Raw genomic sequence first — 26,630 nt, forward strand, 5'->3', positions numbered from 1 at the left:
AGCCCTCTTTCTTAGATATTCTTCCACTAGCAATGCTTATAGAATTTTTACAAAAGAACACTAGTGGTAGAGGAATCCATTGATATAATATTTGATGAATCTAACGGTCTTCTATTAAGGAAGAAAGATGTTTGTGATGATAAGAAGATAGAAGAGCTTACTTTAAAGGGCACCCCGGCCTCCATTTTATCGAACCATTCTAACTTGTCTGCAATAGTCAAAGTTGTTAGTTCTTAAGGAACGTCATCATCTTGATATGAATGATTATATCTATTAAAGCATTTTAAAACTGTATGGCCATGTTTCCCATATATTTAATAGATAATTTCATCCCTAATTTTGTTATTTTGATGGTTTTGATTCAGCTTTCTTGGAATTTTATTCCTATATTAGTAAGGGCACCATTTCTTCTGCTCTTTTGAAATTGTTCACTTTTGCTAAAGCTTTCCCCTCGGACAAAACCTCATCCTTTTGAATTGAAACGTGAGTTTCTTTTTTTCTTGTTAAAAGCCTATTGGCTTATGTAAGCAATTTGTGGTTGCCTATAAGATTCACTATCATGGGGATGAATAATCTTTTTATAGGTTTGTAATAAAGGTATAAAATTTTTGTATAAGGGAACAGGTGGCTTTAACATGGTTGTCAAAATGTCTTGATAACCAACCCTAGTCCCCTAATAATGATAGGACCTCATTTTGATTTGATATAGGTTTTTCCTATTGCAGTCAAATTATCACATATATTCTTAAAATGTCTTAAGTATTCATGCAAAAAGTCTGTACCTTTTGAATGATAGCCAAATCATGAGTAAGGTTTAACTCACGTTGAATTAAATCTTAGGCGTATGTATCCTTTAGTGCTTTCCAAACATTTACAGGAGTATCAAGTCCAACAATAATGCCGATGATCTCTTCTGATAATATACTTGCAATCCAACCTATTAGTAGACAGTCAGACTGTTTCCAATCGACATAGTTAGGATTTGATACTAATTTTGATCAACCAGCAATAGTGCTACTTGGATCTGTAATAAGTGGCTCAAGCATGGGAGTCTCACTACTAAGAAAGCCTTGGAGATCTTGGCTTTGAACTAGGAAAGTAAGCTGTGTTATCCACAACAAATAATTTATTGGAGTGAGCCGAAGTGATACAGAGTTGTCAACATGAAGTGTTGATAGATAAGAGTACTTAGATCCTAGGTTTGAACTTGAGGAGGAGGTCATTATTTATTTGATCGAAGAGTGCTATGATACTATGGAAAAGATAACAAAACATCATAACTACTAGTCCTTTTATCACAAGGAAACCAAGAGCCATATAATCCCATGTAATACACCCAACACAAAACACCAAACAACAACCAATAAAAAAAAAATAAACACTTTGTTAAACTTGGTTTACTAACTCCTACATTGCCTCCCTTAAACCAAGTTCTTCAAACTTGATCATACCAATCATCTCTTTAAGCTTCATAACAACATCTGCTTTTAATGGCTTTGTGAAAATATTTGTGATTCAGATGAGCAAAACTCAACCACAATCTCCTTTTTCTTCACTAAATCTCGAATGTAACGAAACTTGAAATCAATATGCTTGCTGCAATATCAATATGCTTGCTGCAATCAAGAAACACATGATTTTTTATCATTGTATTTTTAGACTTGTTATACAAAAAAAATCTCATAGGCATGTCGTGATGATGTTGCAACTCTTCCATCATTCTACGTAATTATACCACTTGAGTAGCACTATTCGCTACTACAATATACTTTGCCTCGTGATACAGGAGCAGGAGCCCTAGTCATCATGTACATGCATGGAGTTTGGAGCCTTGCTTGGGCGTGCCCAAAACACATTGGGTCCAAGAGTTCCAGCGCCAAAACATATTAGATCGAAAAGTGCCAGCATCAAAACACATTGGGTCCAAAAGTTCCAGCACCAAGCTACATTGGGTCCAAGGGTTTTAACGCCAATATACATTGAGTCCACGAGGCATTGAAGATTCCTAATTTATTTAGAGTCTTGTGTGATGAGTCCATGTGCCGTTTGGAAAGAGTCCTAGCTAATTTGGGCTCTTAGTCATGTGTCAATTCAAGAGTTTAAGTTGATTAGGAGTATTGAGTTAAGGAGTTTGGGTTCAACATTGGGTGTGTCCAATATTAGATTGAGTCCTCTAGTTTGGTTTTGTTGAGTCAATTGGAATTTGGATCCCAACGCCATGAAATCACATTGAGTCCATGGCGTTGAGGAGTTCTTGAGTGATTAGGAGTTGTCTATTTGGTCCATATGGCGTTTGGGCTAGTTGATTTGGACTCTCTTCCGTGTGCCATGAGGAGTCTTAGATTATTTAAAGTTTTGTTTATTGAGTCTATGTGTCATTTAAAAGAGTCCTAGTTCATTTAGACTCTTAGTCCATGTATCTGTAAAAAGTCCTAGTTATTTGAGAGTCTTAGTTGGTTTAGTTGATTTCGTCAGTTGATTTCATCAAATGAATGATTTGATTTTAAAAAGTTCATGTTTAGTTGGAGTCCTAAAATTTTGGTTGTAAGAGTCCTTATTTTTTTCAACTCTTATTGTATATAAAAGGGAGGTTGAAGAATAAAATTTACAAATAGATTGATTTGAGTTCAGAAAAAAAAAGAAGAGAGTAATTCTGTTTGTTCTAGGAGTGTGATACTCCATCTTCTTTTCTTGGTGAGATGCCAAGCTTTGGAAGAAGTTGATGAAGGTGAGACTCCTCCTTTTTCACACCAACCCTTGAAGAGTTTGAGTGAAGATGAGACTCTTCCATCCATCCTTTTTAGTTATCCTTTCCTTTTCACGCCAACCTTTCATTTTCACGTTACCTTAATTAAGAGTCCTAGTAAGAGAACGACTCCTCTCTTTTCTCATGCCATCTTAGTATTTTTTCTCATGCCATATTGCTTTCTAATGCCGACCCTAGAGTACTAATTCCATGAGGACTCCTACTCCCTATCCATGCCACCAACTCCTCATGCCCAAACCCAAGTCCCAAATTGGTCCAAAACCAATTCTAATTTTGCGTCCCAACCAAACTCCATTTGCCCACTATCTTTCAAGCACAATCTTCAATTCGGCCACCACTCATTAAACCCAATTGAACCAACTAGCCATCCATCATCTTCCTCCTTTCTCCATCCACAATGAACCCTAGCCGCCACAGAGAAAAAGAAAATATCAGCCACCATCTTCTAGAAATTTCAGCAACCTCCCACCCCCAACTGTGTTAATTGGTATCATAGCAAATTTTCTGCTGATCACCATGTGTACAAGAAGCGATCATCCCTATAATGCTCATCATCAACTTAGGTACTCTACCACCATGAGTACGAGAAGCGGTCGTCCCTACAACGCCGATCAACATCAACTTTGGTACTCTACCTTCATAAGTATGAGAAGTGTCCGTCTCTACAATGTCGATCAACATCAACTTAGGTACTCTACCTTCATAAGTATGAGAAACAGTCGTCCCTATGATGACGATTGAGAAGAAGACGAGATGTTGGCTAGAATCACCAATCAACTTGTTGTTATGGTACAAAAGATGGATGCTGTGGAGGCACAACTACAGCGTCGCCCTCAAGTTGGGCGAAGATCTATATAATGCAGCAACAAGAGCATTTCTTTTCCTCGAGATTTTTTTTTTTAAGATCTGAAATTTCTGCAAATAGGACAAGCCAATCCAATTGCAGCAAGTGCGGTGGTCGAGGGTACTTTTCTGATATTTGTCCATCAAAGATCAGCAATTTACGTTGGTTTGTGAGGAAGACGAGATCGCTACGATATCTGAAATTAAGTAGCCTTTCGTCGCCCTACCCTAAGAAAGAAGTCACTATCAAACTGCTTGCCCTACTGAAGTGCTAAGGTTAAAGAAGAGAAAAAAAGGCAACGAAGAAGAAGCCAACGCGGTGGAACTAGAAGGTTCAGATCTGTCCGTTTGCATGGTTCACAGGATTCTTTTGGGTTGCAAGCAAGGCGAGAAAGTTGGATCTAAAATTTCAGGGGTAATCCCTTCTTCCCCACCATCGTCTTCTCCAATACCTTCTTTCCCATTGCTACACCTTCCTTCTTCCGCTCCACCAAAAGTGGTCCATGTTTGTGTCGAGCATAACAACAAGGCCATAAACCTCATCATCGACAATGAAAACAGGAGGAACATCGTCTCCTACAAGTTACTGAACAAGATAATGCGGAAACCGGAGCCTCATCCCGAGCCATATCGACCAATTTGGATTGCTGAATTCAAGCCCGAATTAGATCCATGCGTGGTGCCATGCCCTGCGCCTGCGCGCAAGTCCGCAACCGAGTGCAACAGCCGCTGCAGTCGTGCGCAACACAACCTCCCGACGTTCATCCGGATCTGCATCTCGTACGTACCAGACCCACATCTCGTGCGCACCAGAACCGTGTCCACTAGGATTAGAACTTTTCCGGCATGCATCAGCCCATGTCTTTCTACTGAATCATTAATAAATGAAATAAAATACCTGTTACCACCAATTGAAGGAGCCTCAATAGAGCATAAATCTGAATAATGGGTTCAACCAGTCTCTTGGCACTCCAAGATTTTCCTTTATAGAAGACATCCCTATGCTTCTTCCTCAAAGCACAGGTATCACAAGCACTATTAGAACAGTCAATATACGACAACCCTTAAGCCAACTTCTTACTAGCAGGAGATTTCAGGCTACCAAAATTGAAGTGTCCAAACGCATATGCTGTATGCCTCAGCTAATTACCATCACCAACTATAGAACTAAGGCAAGGTAATGGTTAATATTTAATGGGAAACAATGATTGAGTCATATTAACCTTTGCTATTCGTCCTTTTTGATCATCGCTGATGGTAAGCCACTCTTGTTGATATGCATGTTGTAGCCCTTTTATGCAAGCTGCCCTGCACTCAAAAGATTCCGATGTAGACTCGGCAAAAAAAACATCTGAAATGTAGTTAAGAGGCTGACTTTTCAATTTGATTATAATCTGAAACTGCACCTTTGTATTATTTTTAAGTTTCATCTCTATGCAAGATGACTCATCTAATTTAGCAAACATCTGCTTTTTGCCACATATATGATTTTCCAATAGCCTGTATCCAAAAACCACTCATTTTTTTCATCTTGTTTTGTTACATTACTTGCTAGTAATAAAGTCTCCAAGATATCACCACCATTTTCAGCAATTTTAGCATGCAAATCTCTATTCTCTAATCTTCTAGGGCGACATTCATGCTGATAGTGGCCGTACCTTTTTTAGCTATGGAATTAAATATGAGATTTACACTCTTGCTGATAGTGGTCGAACTTCTTATATTTATAGCATTGGATATGAAAATTATCATATTTTTATCAGAATCATTACCTCTTCCTTGTCTCTGACCTAATCTGTAAGTTCTTCCTCCCCTACCTTTAAAACTTTGATCTCTTTGGTTTGGTTGGGCATTGTTGAAGAACTCTTCTTTTTTATTCTTCAAATTTAATTAGATTTGCAACACCTCTTCTATAGCCATCTTTGATTTATCATATATATCCTTCTTATAAGCCTTCAACGACCCCTATAACTCATCAATTGTCATGATACTGAGATCTTTTGACTCTTCAATTGCCACCACCGCATACTCAAAGTATATTTTTGCAGAATTTTCTTGATAATTTGAACATCATTTATATTTTCTCCATTGGCTCTTATTTAGTTAACCATAGCTTGTGTTTGCAAAAAAATAATCCATAATAACTCATCCTTTTTCCATCTGAGGAAGAACAAACTTTTTCTGCAAATTCTACAATCACATCCTTTTAGCCTGATTGTTAACCTTGTAAGAACTTATTAAAATATCCCAGGCTTCCTTCACTGCTTTTGCATGCATAAATTTTTCAAGAACCGGTAATTCAACATTTTGCTATAGATGATAGATAGCTTATTCATCCTTTAATTTGTTACGTTCCAATTTTTGTCTCTCGACTCGTGATAATTACTGAAGATTGAATAAAATCTTTTTCTACAACATCCCAAATACCCACAAATAGAAAATAATATTGCATCTGAATCTGCCAATGCTCAAGATTTTTTTTTTTTTCATCAAATTTGAAAATTGTACATGATACATGAGACATATTTGCAGCCATATATGAAAACTGCAAAGCTGTGATACCAGATGTTGGAGATCAAAATTGTGTAAATTATTCAGCCACACAAATATTAAAAACAAAACTCATAAAGGTAGTGGAGGCCTTTTAAGGAAGAGCATGGCAACACAAAACTTTCCTACTTTTCCTCCATTTAAAAACTCCTAACACCATAACTACTAGTTCTTTCATAATAACGAAACCAAGAGCCATATAATCCCATGTAATACACCCAACATAAAACACCAAACAGCAAGCAATAAAAAACAAATAAATATTTTTTAAACTTGGTTTACCAAATCCTACACAACTGTCTGTGTCATCAATGATGATGATTTGGAATACCTAATCTGCTGGTGCAAATATATTATCTGATGATACACCTCAAATGGTGGAAGGATGGAAAAGTAATAATTGCTCAAAATCCTGTAAATACTTACATCTTTGTAATGTATTTCTTACCCAATAATGAAGAAACATGGGAGTTACCGATATATTTTTGTGATCTCTGTCATGATTGTTGCTTGACTCGGTTAAGTTGGTGACAGTAAAATTTGAAATCTTCATTCACATAGAAAAGCAAACTCCTTGCTATTTTCTTAGCAAGATCAATTGAACACTCTCGATTGGAAAATGATAAAAATTAAAAGTTGATTTTAGTTACATGTCAGCTGAGAAGATCAATGGGAACTCTAATATAGAGCGTCTGGATCGGAGAATGAAGAACATGACACAATGATACTGGGATAGGATTTAGGATTAGCGAAAACCTAAATATAGAATTCAGGATGCAAGAGAACAAGACAGAAGGGAATTAAGCAGACAAGTTTAAGGGCTATGCATGTCCTTAATCTTATTATTTTCGAAGCTTCATTGTTTCTTGCGACCAATCAAATTTGAATTCCTAGAAATACATCATGGCAGTACAACCACAGACCGCCTCCTGCAAGATGACAACTGCTTATTTTACCATGCATGATGTATGTACATTTACAAAAGTTTTGAGTCCATGAGCATGAAAAAGATACCAATGATGATGGTGGTGTGTAAAGTTTTTGGGCCTGGTTCTGTCATGTTCCAATATTGGGTACTTGTCGGCAGCCTGAGTGTTGCAATGATCCAGAAATGGATGGGCAATTGATGTAAACAAACAAAGAAGTCTTGTGATCATAGGCGAGTCCTCTCCGGGACCACTGCTCATGCATTCACTCTACCCCATTTCCACAACAAAGTGGGCACAGGAGCTCTCTCAGCTGGCAAGTGCTGCATCATAATCCCAAGTAGCTTTCATTGCATGGACTGGAATGTTTGTCTTTCTGACACTATCTGTGGTCTCCCTCCGCTGCTGAAGATTGAATCAATGGGTTGGGAGAACGCCTGTTGTTTTTCAACAAACCATTTATGCAGAAGTGGTAAACCACTAAAATAGTAGTGCATGTTTTATTCTTCTTTCTTTCTAGAAGTTCTAGTAGGAGCTGTAGTCATGGTTGATCACTGTGAAAAGATGACAAATGTTAAAATTAAAGAGTAAAGAACCCATAGCATGTATGAACTATGAGGTCATTCAACTCTTCAGACAGGTCACTAGATTTCACTATGAAGAGGTCCAGCAACAATTTATTTCATGTTTTTATATCGGCAAGCCCATATGATATTTTTACAAGAATCTATAGCAATGCATGTCAAACAACTATATGAATGTTTATCTCCTAATAGGTCATTCTATGGATCGATAAAAATCCATCATTTTGTAAAGTAGGGTTTTATGCTTCTAGGCTACCAATTTGGCTGTAAACCTCTATTTTTCAGAAGGGTGGTGGCTGCCAGTGCACTGCATGATCTAAAGTAGAAGCCACATAATGAGATGGGAGCACTTTATATCATGAAATTTACAAGTAAGAGGAATTAGTAGTCCAACTCTAATAGTTGTTAGGAAAGAATTTTATATACTGGAAAGCCAAAAAAAGAACACTGAGAAAATGATAGAAATAGCGGAAACAAAAGTTTTTAAAGGTCTGTTTGGATAATCCTATGCCATCTAGCAGGATCACAGGACCACAAGCTGGGATAGGCCTGGAATCCTCGGAACCTAGCTATCAACCGATGCCATGAGGAAGAGATCTTGCAGACAAAGGCAGCAGCACGTAAGACCGAATAGACACTTAGGGATGTTTGAGTTAACATTAGGCCAATATTCGAGTCTGAGATGAGTTTCTACCACCTTGATAGGCAGATAGCTGTGAAAAGGAATATCAGTATGGTCATGCCGACACCAGTTCTTCTACCAGGACTGAATGTTCCCTAATGGCAATGGACGAATGGTAGTGGTTCAACTAGTTTGCAGCGCAGCTTACCTCTGTTTCAACAGCTGGGGGAAAACATGATAATGGATACTACTACTACTACTGCCTCATCATCAACAGCCATTTGAGTCCAATCCAAGAAAACATAACAACAAAAGGGTTGATTCGGCCGAGTACCCATCGATGCGCATAATTGGAGACCCACATGTAGATCACTGATGTTCTCCACCAGGGATCAATATCTGCTGATGGTTCGTTTGATCCAAAAACGAAAAGTTTAATAGTAGTATAATAAATTTCACACAATGGTTGCAATTTCACACTAAGAGGTGTGCAAGAAAATGCAAGAGCCTTGGTATTTTATTATATTCGGCTAATATGGTTATAAGCATGAATACAAGGCTGAATAAAACAATACTTTCAAGGTGCTCACTTCACTCCTGATCTAAGCTAATTCCTTCACTAATGTTGGCTTGCTAAAGCTTGAGAATGATCTGATGTTCTACCCACTGCACATCCTTATTGATTGCAAGGGAAGTAGAGCGAGTGTAGCGGGCTTCGGGCTTAAGGGATGGGTACTATTGATAAAAGTGGAAATACAAGACGTCCACCTTAACCATCTTGAAAGAGGTAAGGGAACAAGATTAGCTGAAGGTCAGCTTGAAAGATGTTGACTTGCTGATTTGGAAAAACTCAACCAAACAGCAAGATTGGGGTGATGATATTCCAATTCGACAATACAATATGGTTGTGATGATTCTCTATTTATGATGGCATTCCAATTTGGTAGACCGGTGAAATAGATCAACACAAATTGGTTGTGACAGCCAATACTCAGTCTAACCCATCATAATAAGAGAAACTTAATTAGGAGGAGGCATGGGGATTAGTTAGGAGAAAGAAGAATGATCCAATCAGGGACAAGAGTTTAGGTATTATTTCCTTTCATTGATGATTGATTATTCAAAGATTGATGTACATAGCCAATATTAATAATATTAGTGAGGTCCTTCCTTTTGAATTTTGGGTTAGATTCTTTTTCTAATTCAAATAGTAGCTTTTCATAAATAGATATGACTAGTATAAATAAACATTATAAAAGTAAAATCCAACCAAATATAAATTTTGACTCTTACATCAAGTTTGCTTTCTATCGCTCTATCTAATTCTTTTTGGATTGAAAGATATGCTCAATCAAAATATTTTCCAAAAAACAAAAAAGTCCGAACAACCTGTTTTATAGTTTAAATAATAGAATTTTGAGGCTCTACACTATAGATCTCAAAAAGTTATCCATTTTTTTAAAAATAGTATCTTAATCGGACGTTATTTGATTAAGTTATGACCTCTGAAAGTTTAGCATGCAATTTAGCTTCTCGATGTGGTGGATTTCGCTCTTGAACCTTGTCTACTTCTATACATATTGTCTAAGGTGTTTGAGTCGATGATCCTCTTGGATCAAGGCTTTTCTTGTTTAGAAAATTTAGCTCCTGCTAAATTGGAACTAAAAGTGAAAAATATCTACTTCCTTATCTTGTGGCTGAGCTACTTTGCTTTTTTTTTTTTTGGTACAACGGTAGCTCATATCAGCCTAGCATGAACACTACCCTCAGTATCAAGAGAGAGAATGCGACATAAAAAAAAGAGAACAAAATCGAGCTCAGTCCATAGAACCTCTCCTGAATGGTGAGCAGCAAAAGAGGTGACCGAGTCTGCAGCCCTGTTCGTCTCCCAAAACACATGGGCAACCTGTATCGAACGGCATCCCGCTACCAGCCTATGGATGTCCCTGAAAATAGGGTGGCCGTCTTCCTAGCGCCTAACATCACAAATCTACTCGATCATCGTAGTAGAGTCTTCCTCCTCCTCGCATAAGTGACTCCCTCCCATGCAGTCCTGAGCTCAGCTCCAATAGCCGTCATATCACAAGTGCGTCGCCTGCCTGTCGTGACTAGTCTGGAATTGTGATCCTGAATCACAAATCCAGTTCCTCTTCTGTCACTTCCTACCAAGGCGTTACCATCAAAGTTCACCTTGAGGTAGCTAGGAGGTGGGGGTTCCCAAGAGATAATGGTCACTCAGGGCGCTTTGGCAGTAAAGTGGGAACCTCGAATGTCCCTAGCCAACCCTGGAGGAGATGCCCGGGCAGTAGCGATGATCTCAGTCGCCTGACAAATGGCCCTATCCACCACGACCTTTGGAGGGGTTCTCCTATCCTCAAAGATACGCGCATTCTGGTCCAACCATATGTGGTACACCATATAAACGCATATGATGCCTCTCTCCACGGTGCCCGATGAGCCTCCCAACTACCTCAAGTGGTCCAGAAGATCCTCCGCCGACTCCACATTCCGCAGTAAGGATGTTAGAAGTATGCCCTAGAAGCCAATTTGGCTGACGCATTATTTAGTCTGGGACATAAATTTGTACTTGACCTAATTATGAATTTATTAAGTTGGGCATTCTTCTCATTCATGTTCTTATGTGTCCATGAATCATTCAAGAAATTAATAAGATAATGACGCATATTCTCAAGAGTTGAGAATTTGAGGCATGTGCCATTGGTGATTGGTGCACAGATTACTTTCTTTGATGGATGAGTCTTGAGTCCGCAGTGTGGGGACACTGGAGTGATTATGCAAGTGCTTGTTAGAGAACAAGGTTATCGAATGTGACCATAGCAAGTAGTCACTTGGATGTCTATCCACTCGTCAGTGACTTACTTGATGCTACAGTTGTATGACTAGTCCTTTGACCTACGATGCCTCGGCTATTCACAGTAAGGTTGCTGTAGTTTGACGAGCATATAAACATGGGCCCTATCCATTTAGGTCCTTATGGTGCAGATTGGCTGCAGTAGATTCATTGTAGGAGTAGGAGTGCATCTAGATAGAATCTATCGATCTTGATAGATTAGGAGAGATTCTATGTGATTTATGAGACTGAGTTTGTAAATCCTTGGCCAAGGTAGTTTTTGGAAAAGCGTTTTTCAATCTCGAACTAGAGTCGAATAAATCTTGACATATGATAAATGATGGGGTTTGACGAGTTATACATGACCTCCATCCTGTCGGGATCTAAGATAGAGGGACTGTATCATACACTAACTGCACCTAAAGGTTCATCTATTCCATTCTGCTAGATAGCTACTACATGCTAATAGGTGTCATTGGTGGATTGTGAGACTCAAAGACATTCACTTGATGATCAGTGAACCCGAATGAAAAGAGTTGAAATTGTTCCAACCCATTGAAAGGAGTTTCAATGATATTGTGATCGAGATCACAATATATCTCACTACCAGACAAAATAGAATCTATAAAATCACACACAATAGAGGATTTGATCGATTTGATGGTTGGATTGTGATTTGGAATCACAATAGTTTATAATTGTCAATTTGATTAATAATTAGTTTAACCCACTAAGAGTTAGTAAGTTGAAAAAGGAATTAATTGCAATTGAATTGCAATTTAATTGAATCAATTGGACTTACTTAATTAGGCTCGATCTTATTAGATAAGGTTCAAGAGTCCTACTTGGAGTAGGACTCCTAGAGTCCTAATTAAATTAGGACTTCAAATTATTAGAGTCCTACTTGGAGTAGGATTCCTAAAGTCCAAATTGGATTAAGACTAAAATTATATGAGTCCTAATTGGATTAGGATTCCTAGAGCCCTAATTAATTTTGGTCTAATAGATAAAGATGACTCCTAATTAGATTAGGATTCATGTGAATCAAATAGGAAGACTAATTAGGTCCTAATTAGATTAGGATTCAATGAACCAAGGACCACCTAAATCCTAATTTGATTAGGATTAGAAGGGAGGGGCAAGAGCCCCTCCTTTCCTTGGATACTCCCGATATTCGCATCTCGGTTGGCCGAGACGCGCATCCCGGGTGTCCGAGATGCGAGACCTATTTTGGCTGCCATAAATCAGGACGCGCGTCCCGGGTGTCCGAGATGCGAGACCCATTTTGGCTGAACTATGGCGTGGCTCCTCCTAATTTCTAGGAGTCCACGCCTAGGGTTCCAAAGGAAAGAAGAAAAAGGGGGTCGCCCCCCCTTGGATTGATTCTTGGTGGTTCCTTTTAGGTGCGTGGCCTCCATCTCTCCCTCTCTTCCTTCTTCCATCCACAAGGCAAAAGAGGGGCAGCAAGGATGTCTTCTTCTTCCTCCTCTAGGTCAACCACATGGAAGAAAATATAGAGAGGAAGGTGTTCCTCTCTTCCCTCCTTCTTCCATGGCAAAGGAAAGGGAAAAAAATGTTTCTTCCTTCTTCTTCTTCCTCCTCTTGAGAGCAATCAAGAGTTGATTGCTTAGAGGAGTTCCAACCATCAAAAAGAATCTCTACAAGAGAGCTAGCACCCCGGTGAGATCGCAACCTTAATCAATCCACATCTTTGCGTGGATACCCGTAGAGGTCGGACACTTATGCGGCTTCAAGCGAACCCGATTTCATGATCATCAGATAGCGGTGAAAATCTATCCGCTCAAAGTTAAAGATTTGATCTTTACAATTTTAATTGTAGATCTGAAATTGTCAAGTAATTAATTTTAATCTTTTCTTAGATTTTATAATTTTCTGAGTTAGAGAACTCAGAATTTTTTTGAAATCTATGTTCCCTAGGGTGTTCATGTGATGAACGACCTCATGTGTGTATCGTCGCAACGCATGCAGGGGTAACCGGACAAAGAAAAAGGGTGCCTACTGCAGGCCTGCACTGCTCGAGGACATCCAAGCAACACATGGCTAATAGTCTTTTCTAGGTCCGTGCACTCCTCCCACATCGGAGATACCCTGACTCCTCTACTGGCCAACACACCTCGGGCCGGTAGACATCTCCAAGCTATATTCCATATAAACAGTGTTGGGATTTGTATCCTAAATGTCAATCGTCAGCATATTGATGATTGAATTTTGTAAATGAATTGACAAATTAATAAAGTGTTATTTGGCATTATTCATCATTTCATCTTCAAATGAACTCTTATATGATGAAGTCCTTAGGACTTATGTTATGATAAAGGAGGATTTATCTTTGAGTCCTTAAACTTGTTCGCGACCAAATGATATGTTGTTACTAGGACGACAGCATTATCGAGATTAGGTCGTTGTGTGACATATATGTTGGTTGTCCTCTTAACCAAGGAGTGTGGAGACACTGGTATGCCACACAGGTGAAGTGTAGGAGTACATTTCACTGAACGTGACCAATTCCGGAACGCTCTACTGTCGAGAGATGTTCCGAGTGGATATGGGTATAAGTTTGGCCCTCTGACCTGAGACCGCAACCTGTGACTAGCAAGCAACTCACTGTACTTTGGTACCGGACTACCTGAATTTTTAATTCAGTGATGGAAGGTCACTGGGTGCAGTCAAGTACTTGCGTAGTCAGTTGTGAGTCAAGATGGAATTGACCCCTCCTGAAAACAGGAGATAATGTCTTATGATTAATTTAGCAAAACCTTGGCCAGGGTAATCCCAGTGAGGAGTCACGGGATATCTAAAGTTAATCACATAATGGATGTACTAATTATAGGGTTGACAGTGAGCTCTAAGTCATCCTGGCATTAGGAGTCAAAGGGATTGAATTATACAGTAACCATAGTTCAGGATTCCAGAATATTTGCTTCGCATATATTTGGCCTATCCGGACGTTGGGTACCATTGCTAGATGGTCACATCAATTAGTGTAGGAAATTGTTCCTATACTACCGGCTTAGGTTCGAACCTATGAGGTCACACGCATAGAAGATTCCTGATTGATCAAGAAAGCTGGTGAATGATTAAGAATCATTCAGGGATAATTTGGTCAATTTGATTGACAAATTATCTTATAAAATAATTAAAGTAATTATTGAAGGATTAATTAGTAATTAAATTACTAATAAACTCAATTTGATTGAGTAATTGTGCTAAGGATGAGCCAAATTGAATTGGATTCAAGTTTGGGCTCAATCAGGATTTTGACCTGATTGGATTAGGTTAGAACCAAAAAGGACTTAAGCTGATCAAATTAATTTTAAATTAATTTGTTCTTAATTGGAGATTGACCTAATTGGATTAGGTCCAACACAAAGTAATTAATTCAATTTGATTGAGTTTGCATGAGCCAAAATTGAATTGGATTCAATTTGAGCTCAATCAGGGTTTGACCTGATTAGATTGTGTTCAACCAAATTACTTTGTTTTAATTCGGGTTTGACCAAATTTGATTAGGTGCAACCCAAGGGAATTAGGCTCAGATGATGTGGCAATTATTGTTGACATGGAATTGGATTTCATGAATTTTAAATAAACCAAAATTATTGCATGGCACATGGACCCATTGCTTGACACATGGCGACATTGTTTGTTATTTGAATTTAAATTCAAACATTAAGCAATGTGTTAAATAATTTTAATCACTCAAACCATCAGCCAAGGTGGCGTATGAGTTTTTGAATGGATTAAATTCGAATTTCAAGAGGTGATTTCGAAATTATGAAGTGTTTTACCTTGCCGCATGGATTTCAAATTCCTTCCCTCTTGCACATGTGTTTAAAATTTGAATTTAAATCAAATTTGGTTGAGATCTGATTTGGGTTGTTCCTATTCCTTTGCATGTGTCAACTAAAAGAGGTTTTCTGAAAATAAATTTCAAATTTTGAATGAAAATTCGGAGGCCATTAAAAGGGGTCAAACATGGGCACCAAAAATACATCCATTGCAGCCTTCTTCCTCACCCGCCTCCTCTTCCTCTTCTTCTCCATTTTAGATAGGGTTTTCAAGGTGAATATCTAGAAGATTCAAGATCAGATCTGAGTCCTCTACTTTTCTTACAAACCTCATCTCCATCTGCTTCAAGACGATTGATCAAGAGTTGATTGAATCCCGACGGGCAGATTTCAGCTTTCAAGTGTTCTGCAACTGCTAGCACTGTTGCGGAGGAAGATCCTTCAGGACTTCGCGTGTACTTCTCGTAGAGGCCATTCGTGTGTGTGGCTGCGAAGTCAAGAATCAGATTCACAACTTTTATTCATCATAAAAGGTATTAATCTAGCATTAATCATTTATTATGGTGTCAAGGTTTAGGTCCGATTCCCCGAGGTTTTACCCTCTTTTGGGGCTCCTCACGGAGATATCTCCAGAATCCATTCGATGGATATTCGGAGATTAATTAGAATAGAGTTCTTAAGTTTCAGATCTGATAGTTAATCATGCATAAAAGTTTTAGCATAATTGTTTAAACGATTCCGGCATAATCCTATGTGTTCTTAATGTGCTGATTTCTAGATTTGATCTTGTAAGGATGCATGAATTAAATTGTTTGATTCATTTTTCCGCTGTATTTTTGAAATTTTAAAAGAACTACATGTGGCTTGATTCCCCTTGTGAAGGGGTACGTAGGCAACCCGATCAGGTTCAGCCATGGTTTTCAAAAAAAAAAAAAAAAATCAGCATGCTAAACACCGAAGAACCTAGGGATCACTTTTATTGGTATCAGAGCCAGGTTCAAGTTTAAACTTTTATGTTTTAATTCTTGTAATTAAATCTGAAATCATTAACATATTTAGATTAGATCTAAAGTATTTTTTATGATTGATTTAATTGCTGATTATGCATGATTAAGTAGATCTGAAATTTTGGATGCATATAATGCATGTTTGTGTTAGGATTAGTAACATGAATAAATCTGAAATTATAATATTATTTAGATTAGATCTAAATAAAGTTTATGATTTATATGATCTCTGATTTTAAGGAATAAATCAGATCTGAAAATAAAAGTGAAAAAATAAATACATAAGATGTATGTTGTTTGAATTGATTCATGTTGTTGTATATATGTGATGCATGAACATAAAACATAATGACTTAAACATGAATTAAATCTGATTACATGTGATTAATTACAAAAACTCAGATCTGAAAATATGTTTTAAGAACTGAAAGATTGTAATTAATATGTAATTAAAAAGAAATATGCAATGATCAAAACTTTCATAAGTCTAAACTTAATTGAGAATTAAGTGTTATGAAATAGAATTGTAACTCAATTAATTGACATTGCATAATTCTTTGGGCATATGGGTTAGCTTGAATCAAGTTCTTAGGATTGGGTTAGACCTAAGGTTAGAATCAAATATGGTCTAATTAGAGTTAATTGATCAAATCTAATTAAGTAGTAACTAGATTAGGTCAAGAAAACTCTAGGTTAAATACAATAGTTGTAGATTGATCAATTCCATGTCTTCGATTAGACCAAGATGGAACTTGATTTAGGCTTAGAGGTGTAGCCCGAGTCATTTGAGTAATCAAATCGAAATTGATTAACCAGTCGGTGTCTAAGGTAAGTTTGGCAGTTTTGACCGGTGGTTTTTAATTGGGAGCTACTCGCACTGATTCGTCTTTGTCGAGTTAATGGCATATCCCTTCCACCGATCTCACTTACCTGGCCGACATGGTCAATCACATTTTGATTGGATCACTTAATGATTCGAGTTAGCCCATGCCTTAAGAAAAATCAGTACGACTAATTTAGGTGTCTCCTTAACCGGTTTGAGTCTAATCTGATTTGGTGAAGTCAGTGGGAGAAATTAGACTAACCGGATCTTCTCATCTATTCTAATTATGAAATCCTCTAAAATTATTAGATCCTTAAAATGAAATGGTTATGGGGATAACTAGGTCATAGCCTCCCATTAAGTTGGGTGATAATGGGTCCAATGTTTTTGTTGCTGGAAATTGGACCCGGGGGCAATCTTCGGTCGAGGGAGAGGGAGCTGCGGGTCACCACGGCGGGGCGGCGACCAGTCGGCGGGCGGCGTCCTCCGTTTGGGGTGGCCGGAGAGAGGGAGCAGGGGGTCCTCACGGCGGGGCGGCGATCCGTCAGCGGGCGGCGTCCACCGTCTGGGGTGCCTGCAGGCAAGCCGGTGGCCAGGTTTTCCGGCGCCGGCCCTCCGACGCTCAAGTCAGGGAGGGGGCAAAGTGTGTAGAGAGGAGATAAACAGTGTTTGTAGGGCGCGGAATTTTCCAACCCCCTCCTGAGAAGCCAAGGCTCCCTTTTATAGGTGGGGGTCGGTTTACCTGTGATGTAACGGGGCGGGGCCATAGTACGGCTCGGCATGCGGCTCAGGTCGGCGCACGGTCAGGCGAATCATTGTGCTGATGTCGGCGGTGAGGGCGTCGTACGACCCGAACCAGTACGCTACCAGGCGAATCATTGCATTGGTGTCGGAGGTATGGCCGAGATCAGAGACTTATCATGGTTGACCAGACTCTGCTGGGCTAACTTGCCGTGGAGAGCTGAGAGTCCGTAGATGACAGGAGCCATACGCATTAAATGTGGAGTAAGCCGGAGATCCGCATTAATTGCAGAGTAGGCCGGAGATCCGCATTAATTGTGGAGTAAGCCGGAGATCCGCATTGATTGTTGAGTGAACTGGAGGTTTACAGTAGCCATGCGCAATAAATGCTGAAGCAGCGGCAGGATATGGTCCTCGGTTGGACCTCGGAGGAATACGGCCGTAGTAGGTGGCTAACAAGGGTAGACCTTGAGCATCAGGATTTTCCTAGGTCGGAGATCTCGAGGTCGGATGTCTTGAGGTCGGGCGTTCCGAGGTCGGACGCCAACTTTGGCTGTTCAGGGTCGGCGATTGTGCGGCTTCTTGGGGCATTCGTGTCACTTGGGGGGAAAAATCTTATTCTCCCAACACTACCCCCCGACTTCCGAGTTCGAGCGGCTTGCGGGCTCGGACGTGGGAAGTAAAGTCTATCATTAAAGTTGGGGGCGAATCTCGTCCGCGCCCTCGTGTTTCTCGGAGTTTTCATGGCGAGACCTGCGCCCTTGGGCGTTTCGAGGTTGCTTTATCCAGCGAACTTATGGTGGAGCTCGTATCCTTACATTTCTCGGAGCGGATGTAACGGGGGTGGCGTCTCTTGGATCGCCAAGATCGCTTCGTACGGCGGACCCATGATGAGGGTCCTCGGGCTCAACGAGGCGGCGCCTCGATCCCGTAATCGAGACTCCCCGCTTATTAATGAGTGTGCCGTTATTCGGGGGGTCTAGTCGGATTCCCGAACTCAACTCCGGACCCTTTGCGGGGAACGTGGACTAATAATCAAGTTATTGCCGAAGGTTTTCATAGTTATCGTTCTCGGACTCTGCCGAGATTTCGGTGAGCAAGGCTGAGATTTTCAAAGATTGCCTTGGTATTTGTGTTTGGCTGGTACACTCGCGGCCGGGACCACTTTCTCAGCTAAACATCGAAGTTTACGCATGGGGGCCATGTTGGGCCCTAATTTATGAAGACTTTGTACAAATTGTGGAGACTTGATGAGCGGAGCATGCATAATGTGGTTAGGAGATCGGTCTTAAGCCGACCCATTAGAGAAGCCCGGCTTTGGGGCGAGATAAGACTCCAACGTTGGATGAGATTCCGCTTAGCAGTATGTAGATAAAATTTGACAAGGAGGGCGTCGAGTTAGATGTACCTCTTGCCTTCTCAGAGTTATGCTTCACATGGTGGAGTAGGTTGCCTCCCTTCCTCGTCGACCTCCGGAGTCATTTTTGACTTTAAGGGGGCTCGGGCTTCTCACGGACCCGAAGGCACCCGCCGAGGTTGAGAGGATTTGGGAAGATTTTATTGATTTGTAGCTTTTTGCGAGGTTGAGGGAACTTGAGACCCTATGGTCGGACCTCGGGGCGCCCCAACCTTGGTCGAGGGATCTCACGTCAGGTCGGCGGGTCTGTGGACGCTTTGCTGACCTGTGGTGCCTCCCGAGGTCGAGGGAGTTTGGGACTCTACGGTCGACCCTCGGGGCATCCCGACCTTAGTCGAGGGATCGTTCGTCAGGTCGGCGGGTCTGGGCACGCTCTACCGACCTGCGACGCTTTTCGAGGTCGAGGGAGTCTGGTTCTCTACGGTCGACCCTCGGGGCATCCCGACCTTAGTCGAGGGATCGTTCGTCAGGTCAGCGGGTCTGGGCACGCTCTACCGACCTGCGACGTTTTCCGAGGTCGAGGGAGTCTGGTTCTCTACGGTCGACCCTCGGGGCATCCCGACCTTAGTCGAGGGATCGTTCGTCAGGTCGGCGGGTCTGGGCACGCTCTACCGACCTGCGACGCTTCCCGAGGTCGAGGGAGTCTGGTTCTCTACGGTCGACCCTCGGGGCATCCCGACCTTAGTCGAGGGATCGTTCGTCAGGTCGGCGGGTCTGGGCACGCTCTACCGACCTGCGACGCTTTCCGAGGTCGAGGGAGTCTGGTTCTCTACGGCCGACTCTCGGGGCATCCCGACCTTAGTCGAGGGATCGTTCGTCAGGTCGGCGGGTCTGAGCATGCTCTACCGACCTGCGACGCTTTCCGAGGTCGAGGGAGTCTGGTTCTCTACGGTCGACTCTCGGGGCATCCCGACCTTAGTCGAGGGATCGTTCGTCAGGTCGGCGGGTCTGGGCACGCTCTACCGACCTGCGACGCTTTCCGAGGTCGAGGGAGTCTGGTTCTCTACGGTCGACCCTCGGGGCATCCCGACCTTAGTCAAGGGATCGTTCGTCAGGTCGGCGGGTCTGGGCACGCTCTACCGACCTGCGACGCTTTCCGAGGTCGAGGGAGTCTGGTTCTCTACGGTCGACCCTCGGGGCATCCCGACCTTAGTCGAGGGATCGTTCGTCAGGTCGGCGGGTCTGGGCACGCTCTACCGACCTGCGACGCTTTTCGAGGTCGAGGGAGTCTGGTTCTCTACGGTCGACCCTCGGGGCATCCCGACCTTAGTCGAGGGATCGTTCGTCAGGTCAGCGGGTCTGGGCACGCTCTACCGACCTGCGACGTTTCCCGAGGTCGAGAGAGTCTGGTTCTCTACGGTCGACCCTCGGGGCATCCCGACCTTAGTCGAGGGATCGTTCGTCAGGTCGGCGGGTCTGGGCACGCTCTACCGACCTGCGACGCTTCCCGAGGTCGAGGGAGTCTGGTTCTCTACGGTCGACCCTCGGGGCATCCCGACCTTAGTCGAGGGATCGTTCGTCAGGTCGGCGGGTCTGGGCACGCTCTACCGACCTGCGACGCTTTCCGAGGTCGAGGGAGTCTGGTTCTCTACGGCCGACTCTCGGGGCATCCCGACCTTAGTCGAGGGATCGTTCGTCAGGTCGGCGGGTCTGAGCACGCTCTACCGACCTGCGACGCTTCCCGAGGTCGAGGGAGTCTGGTTCTCTACGGTCGACTCTCGGGGCATCCCGACCTTAGTCGAGGGATCGTTCGTCAGGTCGGCGGGTCTGGGCACGCTCTACCGACCTGCGACGCTTCCCGAGGTCGAGGGAGTCTGGTTCTCTACGGTCGACCCTCGGGGCATCCCGACCTTAGTCGAGGGATCGTTCGTCAGGTCGGCGGGTCTGGGCACGCTCTACCGACCTGCGACGCTTTCCGAGGTCGAGGGAGTCTGGTTCTCTACGGTCGACCCTCGGGGCATCCCAACCTTAGTCGAGGGATCGTTCGTCAGGTCGGCGGGTCTGGGCACGTTCTACCGACCTGCGACGCTTCCCGAGGTCGAGAGAGTCTGGTTCTCTACGGTCGACTCTCGGGGCATCCCGACCTTAATCGAGGGATCGTTCGTCAGGCCGGTGGGTCTGGGCACGCTCTACCGACCTGCGACGCTTCCTGAGGTCGAGGGAGTCTGGTTCTCTACGGTCGACCCTCGGGGCATCCCGACCTTAGTCGAGGAAATCTTGCGCCAAGCCGATGTCTCATCGTCCTGCGATAATTCCCGAGGTCGAGGGAGTTTGGGACTCTACGGTCGAGCCTCGGGGCATCCCGATCTCAGTCGAGGAATCTGAGGATCACAAAACGACCCAACATTAGAAGAGAATTGTAATCATTGAAATAGGCGATTCATTCGCAGAAAAGAGATTGAATCTATGGTCCCGATCGTCTTAAACCCCATGGGGTTTCATTGGTAGTACACTCGTAGATTCTCAGAGTTCCAGCTTCGCGGGATCAGAGTCCCCTCCAGGGACTTCAATTTGTACGCCCCTGGTCGTTGTACCCGGGCGATTTGATACGGCCCTTCCCAATTTGGGGCGAGCTTTCCTTGCTCGGTCGGTTGAGAAGCCTCGGCTCTTCTGAGGACGAGGTCCCCCACTTTGAAGAGCTTGGGCTTGACTCTGGAGTTGTAGTATTGGGCCGTTCTCTGTTGGTATCTTGCCATACGAACCCGGGCGACCTCTCGTGTCTCTTCAACGAGGTCCAAGTTGCCCCGAGCTGGGAGGAATTGGTGTCAGGGTCGTAGTGCTCCACCCTTGGAGAAGGAAGGCCGATCTCTAGCGGGATGACGGCTTCAGTGCCGTATGCTAGGCTGAAGGGGGTCTCTCCTGTGGGCAGTCGGAAAGTAGTCCGATACGCCCAGAGGACGTTGTACAAGTCCTCGACCCACTGTCCTTTGGACCGATCAAGTCTAGCCTTGAGTCCCTGCAAAATAGTGTGGTTAGTTACCTCGGTTTCTCCGTTTGTCTGGGGATGAGCAACCGAGGTGAAGCTGTGGTCGATGCCGAGCTCAGAGCAAAATTTCCTGAAATGGACATTATCGAATTGCCGACCATTGTCGGATATAAGGATACGGGGTAGTCCGAATATGCAAATTATGGACTTCCACACGAAGTCCCGCATCTTTTGCTCGGTAATCCGGGCGACGGGTTCGGCCTCGACCCATTTGGTGAAGTAATCGATGAAGACGACTAGGAACTTTCTTTGTCCAGAGGCTAGGAGAAAGGGCCCCGGGATGTCGATCCTCCATTGGGCAAACGGCCAGGGGGCGATGATGGAAGTCAGCAGGGCCGAAGGTCGGCGCTGGATATTGGCGTTTCGTTGACACCGATCGCACCTCCGGACGAAATCAGTCGCATCTTTCTGGAGCGTGGGCCAGTAATATCCTTGCCGCAGGATCTTATGGGCCAGTGCCCGACCCCCCAGGTGATTTCCGCAGATCCCTTCATGGACCTCTCGGAGGGCATAGTCCGCCTCGGAGGGGCGGAGGCATCTGAGAAGGGGAGAAGTAAATGATCGTCGATAAAGCCTATTCTCGTACAAGACATACCGGGGGGCTTGGCGCTTGATTCGGCGAGCCTCCGTCTCGTCATGAGGTAGGGTCCCGTCTTGGAGGTAGCAGACGAGCCCATCGATCCAGCTTGGCTCGGAGTCGATGCACATGGTGGGCTCGGGTTCCTCCGTGCTGGGGATCTGAAGATACTCGAGCGTTGTTCCCTTGGGAAGCTCGCTCATGCGGGTGGTTGCCAATTTGGACAGCTGGTCTGCCCTGAGGTTTTCCGCTCTGGGAATGTACTGAATATTGAAAGAATTCAGGGCAGACGTAAGTTCCCGCACCTTTTGGAGATACTTTTGCATTGAGGGCTCTTTAGCTTCAAAGTCTCCTTGGATCTGGTTCACTACCAGCTGGGAGTCGCTGAAGGCCTTTAGGTCCTTTACTTTCAGTTCTTTCGCCAGCTTGAGCCCGGCGATGAGAGCTTCATATTCAGCCTCGTTGTTCGAGGCTGGAAATTCGAGGTGCAAGGCTTGCTCGGCCACCACTCCATCTGGACTGGTGAGGATGAGCCCGGCTCCGCTACCCCCCGAAGTTGAAGACCCGTCCGAGTGTAGGACCCATGATGGCCTCGGTGCTTCCTCCGTGGATACGGGAGGCAACTCGGGGTCGTCCGGCAGGGTACATTCCACGATGAAGTCGGCGAGTATCTGAGCTTTGATGGCCGGCCTGGGCCGATATTCGAGGTCAAATTTCCCGAGCTCGACCGCCCATTTGGCGATCCTCCCCGCACGATCCGACCTTTGCAATATTTGCTTCATAGGCTGGTCGGTCAATATAGCTATTGTGTGGGCTTGGAAGTAAGGCCTGAGTCTCCGAGCCGAGATGATGAGAGCGAAGATGGTCTTCTCAAGTTTAGAATATCGGGTCTCAGCATCCCTGAGAACCCGGCTGGTGTAATAGACCGGCTTTTGGAGCTTGTCCTCTTCCCGGACGAGGACTGAGCTCACTGCGGCCGGGGAGACGGCCAGGTATAGATAAAGAACCTCGCCCTTCTGGGGCTTGGTGAGCAGCGGGGGAGAGGCCAGAAGGCTCCGGAGCTCTTCAAAGGCTCGCTGGCATTCTTCTGACCACCAGAAGTCTTTCGGCCGTTGGAGGCTTTTGAAGAAAGGGAGGCAGCGCTCGGCTGACCGAGAGACGAACCTTCCCAAGGCGGCAACTCGCCCTGCGAGCCGCTGCACCTCCTTAACTGTCTTCGGAGGCGACATCTCTTGCAGTGCCCGGATTTTCTCCGGGTTGGCTTCAATTCCGCGCTGGGTCACTATGAAATCCAGGAACTTGCCCGAGGTGACCCCGAACGCACACTTCGCCGGGTTGAGCTTCACTTGGTATCTCCTGAGCTTGGTGAATGTCTCGTTGAGATCGGCTATGTGGTGTTCCGCCGCTCGGCTTTTTACCAGCATGTCGTCCACGTAGACTTCCATATTTCGGCCGATCTGATCTTTGAAAATTTGGCTGACCAGCCTCTGATAGGTGGCTCCAGCATTCTTCAGGCCGAAGGGCATCACCTTGTAACAGTAGGTGCCCTTGTCGGTGATGAAGGCCGTCTTTTCCTCGTCTTCCGGCGCCATTCGGATTTGATTGTACCCTGAAAAGGCGTCCATAAAAGTTAGCAGTTGGTATCCTGAAGTGGAGTCGACGAGCTGGTCGATGCTTGGGAGGGGGAAGCTGTCTTTCGGGCAGGCCTTGTTCAGGTCGGTGTAGTCCACGCACATACGTCATTTTCCATTGGCCTTCTTTATGAGGACTACGTTGGCGAGCCAGTCCGAGTAGGAGACCTCCCGGATGAAGCCGGCTCCGAGGAGTTTGTCCACCTCCTCGGCCGCAGCTCGTTGCCGTTCCGGGGCGGAGCTCCTTTTCTTCTGCTTTACAGGCCTGCTAGTTGGCCTCACCTGGAGTCGGTGGACCATGACCTCAGGGTCAATTCCCGGCACGTCCGCAGGCGACCAGGCGAAAACGTCAGTATTGTCCCGCAGGAAGCTGACAAGGCGATTCCTCTCGCGGGTGCCGAGGCCGGAGCCGACCTGCACAGTTAGCTCGGGAAAATTTTGTTGTAGTGAAACTTGAATAAGAAGCTTACTGGGCTCTACTTGCTTCTTCCAGAGGGTGTCCCTCGCATCGAGGGTTTCTATGGGCAATGAGGGGCCTGTTGGCTGAATTGTCGCCTCGGTCGGTTGCTTTACTCCGTGGGCCGCCATGTAGCATTGCTTAGCGACCAGCTGGTCTCCGCGGACCTCGCCTACTCCTTGGCCGGTGGGGAACCGCATGAGCAGATGGCGGGTGAAAACCACGGCCCGAAGGGCGTTTAGCCCTGGCCGCCCAAGGATGGCGTTGTAGACCGAGGGCAGACGGACCACCAGGAAGTCCGTCCTCACAGTGCTCTCCCGGGGGGCGAGGCCAACCGTAACAAGGAAGCTGGCCTCACCTTCAACCGGGACCGAATCTCCGGTGAACCCGACCAGCGGGGCATTGATTCTCCGGAGATGTCCTTCTGGCAACCCCATTTTTTGGTAGGCATGATAATACAAAATGTTGGCTGAGCTTCCATTGTCAACTAGGACACGCTTTACATCAAACCTATTTACAATCATTGAGATGACCACAGCGTCATCGTGAGGGGTCTCAACCCCTTCTAAGTCCTCGTCCGAGAACGAGATGACTTCATCAGTGCGTGGGCGCTTCGGGGGTGCTCCCTGGGCGGCCGTTCCTGCCGAGGCCCTCCCAATCATGTTGATGGTGCCGGCAACGGGCCTGTTGTCGTCTGGATTTTCAGACGGTATGGTGTTCTCCGCCGGCCTCCTTTCCTCACGTCGGTTCCTCACGAACCGGTTGAGTACTCCCCGACGAATGAGCGCTTCTATCTCGTCCCGGAGCTGGAAGCAGTCCTCCGTGTCGTGCCTACGGTCTCGGTGGAAGCGACAGTACTTCCTGGGATTACGGAGAATTTCCGTGTCTCGCATAGGAGGCGGGGGTCGGAAGAAGTCCCGACCCTCGATTTCCATCAGGATCTCGGCCCGGGGAGCATTGATGGGTGTGTAGTTATCGTACCTCCCTGGGTGCGTTCGAGGCCGTAGCGGAGACCTCGGTCGGGGAGGTGTCCTCTGCTGAGGTCGCCCCTGCTGACGGGGCGGGCTCCTCAGTCGGGGGAGATTCTTCTCATGGCGGGGGGATCGGCTCCTCTGTCGGCCGTGCTCCTCGCGGCGCTTCTTCTGCTTCTTCGAGGCGGGCTCAATTGTTCCCCGCCTAGAGGCGACTGCCTCCTCGGCCTTGGCATACTTCCGGGCCCGGGCCAACATCTCAGTGAAGTCGGCCGGGAAGCTCTTCTCGATGGAGAAGAGGAATCGGTAGGAGCGAACCCCAGTCTTCAGAGCCGACATGGCTATCGACTGGTCGAGCTCGCGGACCTCCCATGTGGCGGCGGTGAAGCGGTCCAGGTACTCTTTGAGGGACTCCCCCTCTTTCTGTTTGATGTCCAGGAGGGAGTCTGACGTCCGTCGCTGGCGCCGGCTGGCAGCAAAATTGGTGGCGAACTGCCTGCCGAGCTGCTCAAAAGAGGATACCGTGTTCGGCTTCAGTCCAGAAAACCAAAGCCGAGCGGTCCCTCGGAGGGTTGCTGGGAAGGCTTTGCAAAATATGGCCTCCGAGGACCCTTGTAGGGCCATGAGGGCTCGATAGCTCTCCAAGTGGTCGAGGGGGTCGGTAATTCCGCTGTAGGGCTCCACCTGAGGCATTTTGAACCTTGCGGGAACCGGCTCATCCTCGATCTGGCAGGAGAAGGGGGACTTGGTAGTGAACTCAAAGTCTCCCTCCTGCCTCGCCTTCTTACTGTGGAGCGCTGCAATTTGGCACTCCAAGTGCTCAACCTTTCTGTCGAGCTCCCCCACCCGCGGGATTGTCGCCGCGGTTTGCGCCGGCTCACGGCGGTCCGGGGCTGACTCAGCCTCAGAAGGCTGGAGTCTTCTGTTGAAATCTTCCCCCGGTAGCTCTCTCTGGGGGGAAGTCCGCTCTTCGTTGTTGGCTCTGGAGGAGCCATGTAAATTCTAGCCGGGGAGAACCGGGCCGTTGGGAGGAAATTCCGGCGGGACCTGGGCCCGCGGGGGAAGCGC

Source organism: Phoenix dactylifera, chromosome 4 (assembly GCF_051530095.1).
Source record: "Phoenix dactylifera cultivar Ajwa chromosome 4, Ajwa_hap1_PhDact_Kaust_v1.1, whole genome shotgun sequence".
Classification (NCBI taxonomy): domain Eukaryota; kingdom Viridiplantae; phylum Streptophyta; class Magnoliopsida; order Arecales; family Arecaceae; genus Phoenix; species Phoenix dactylifera.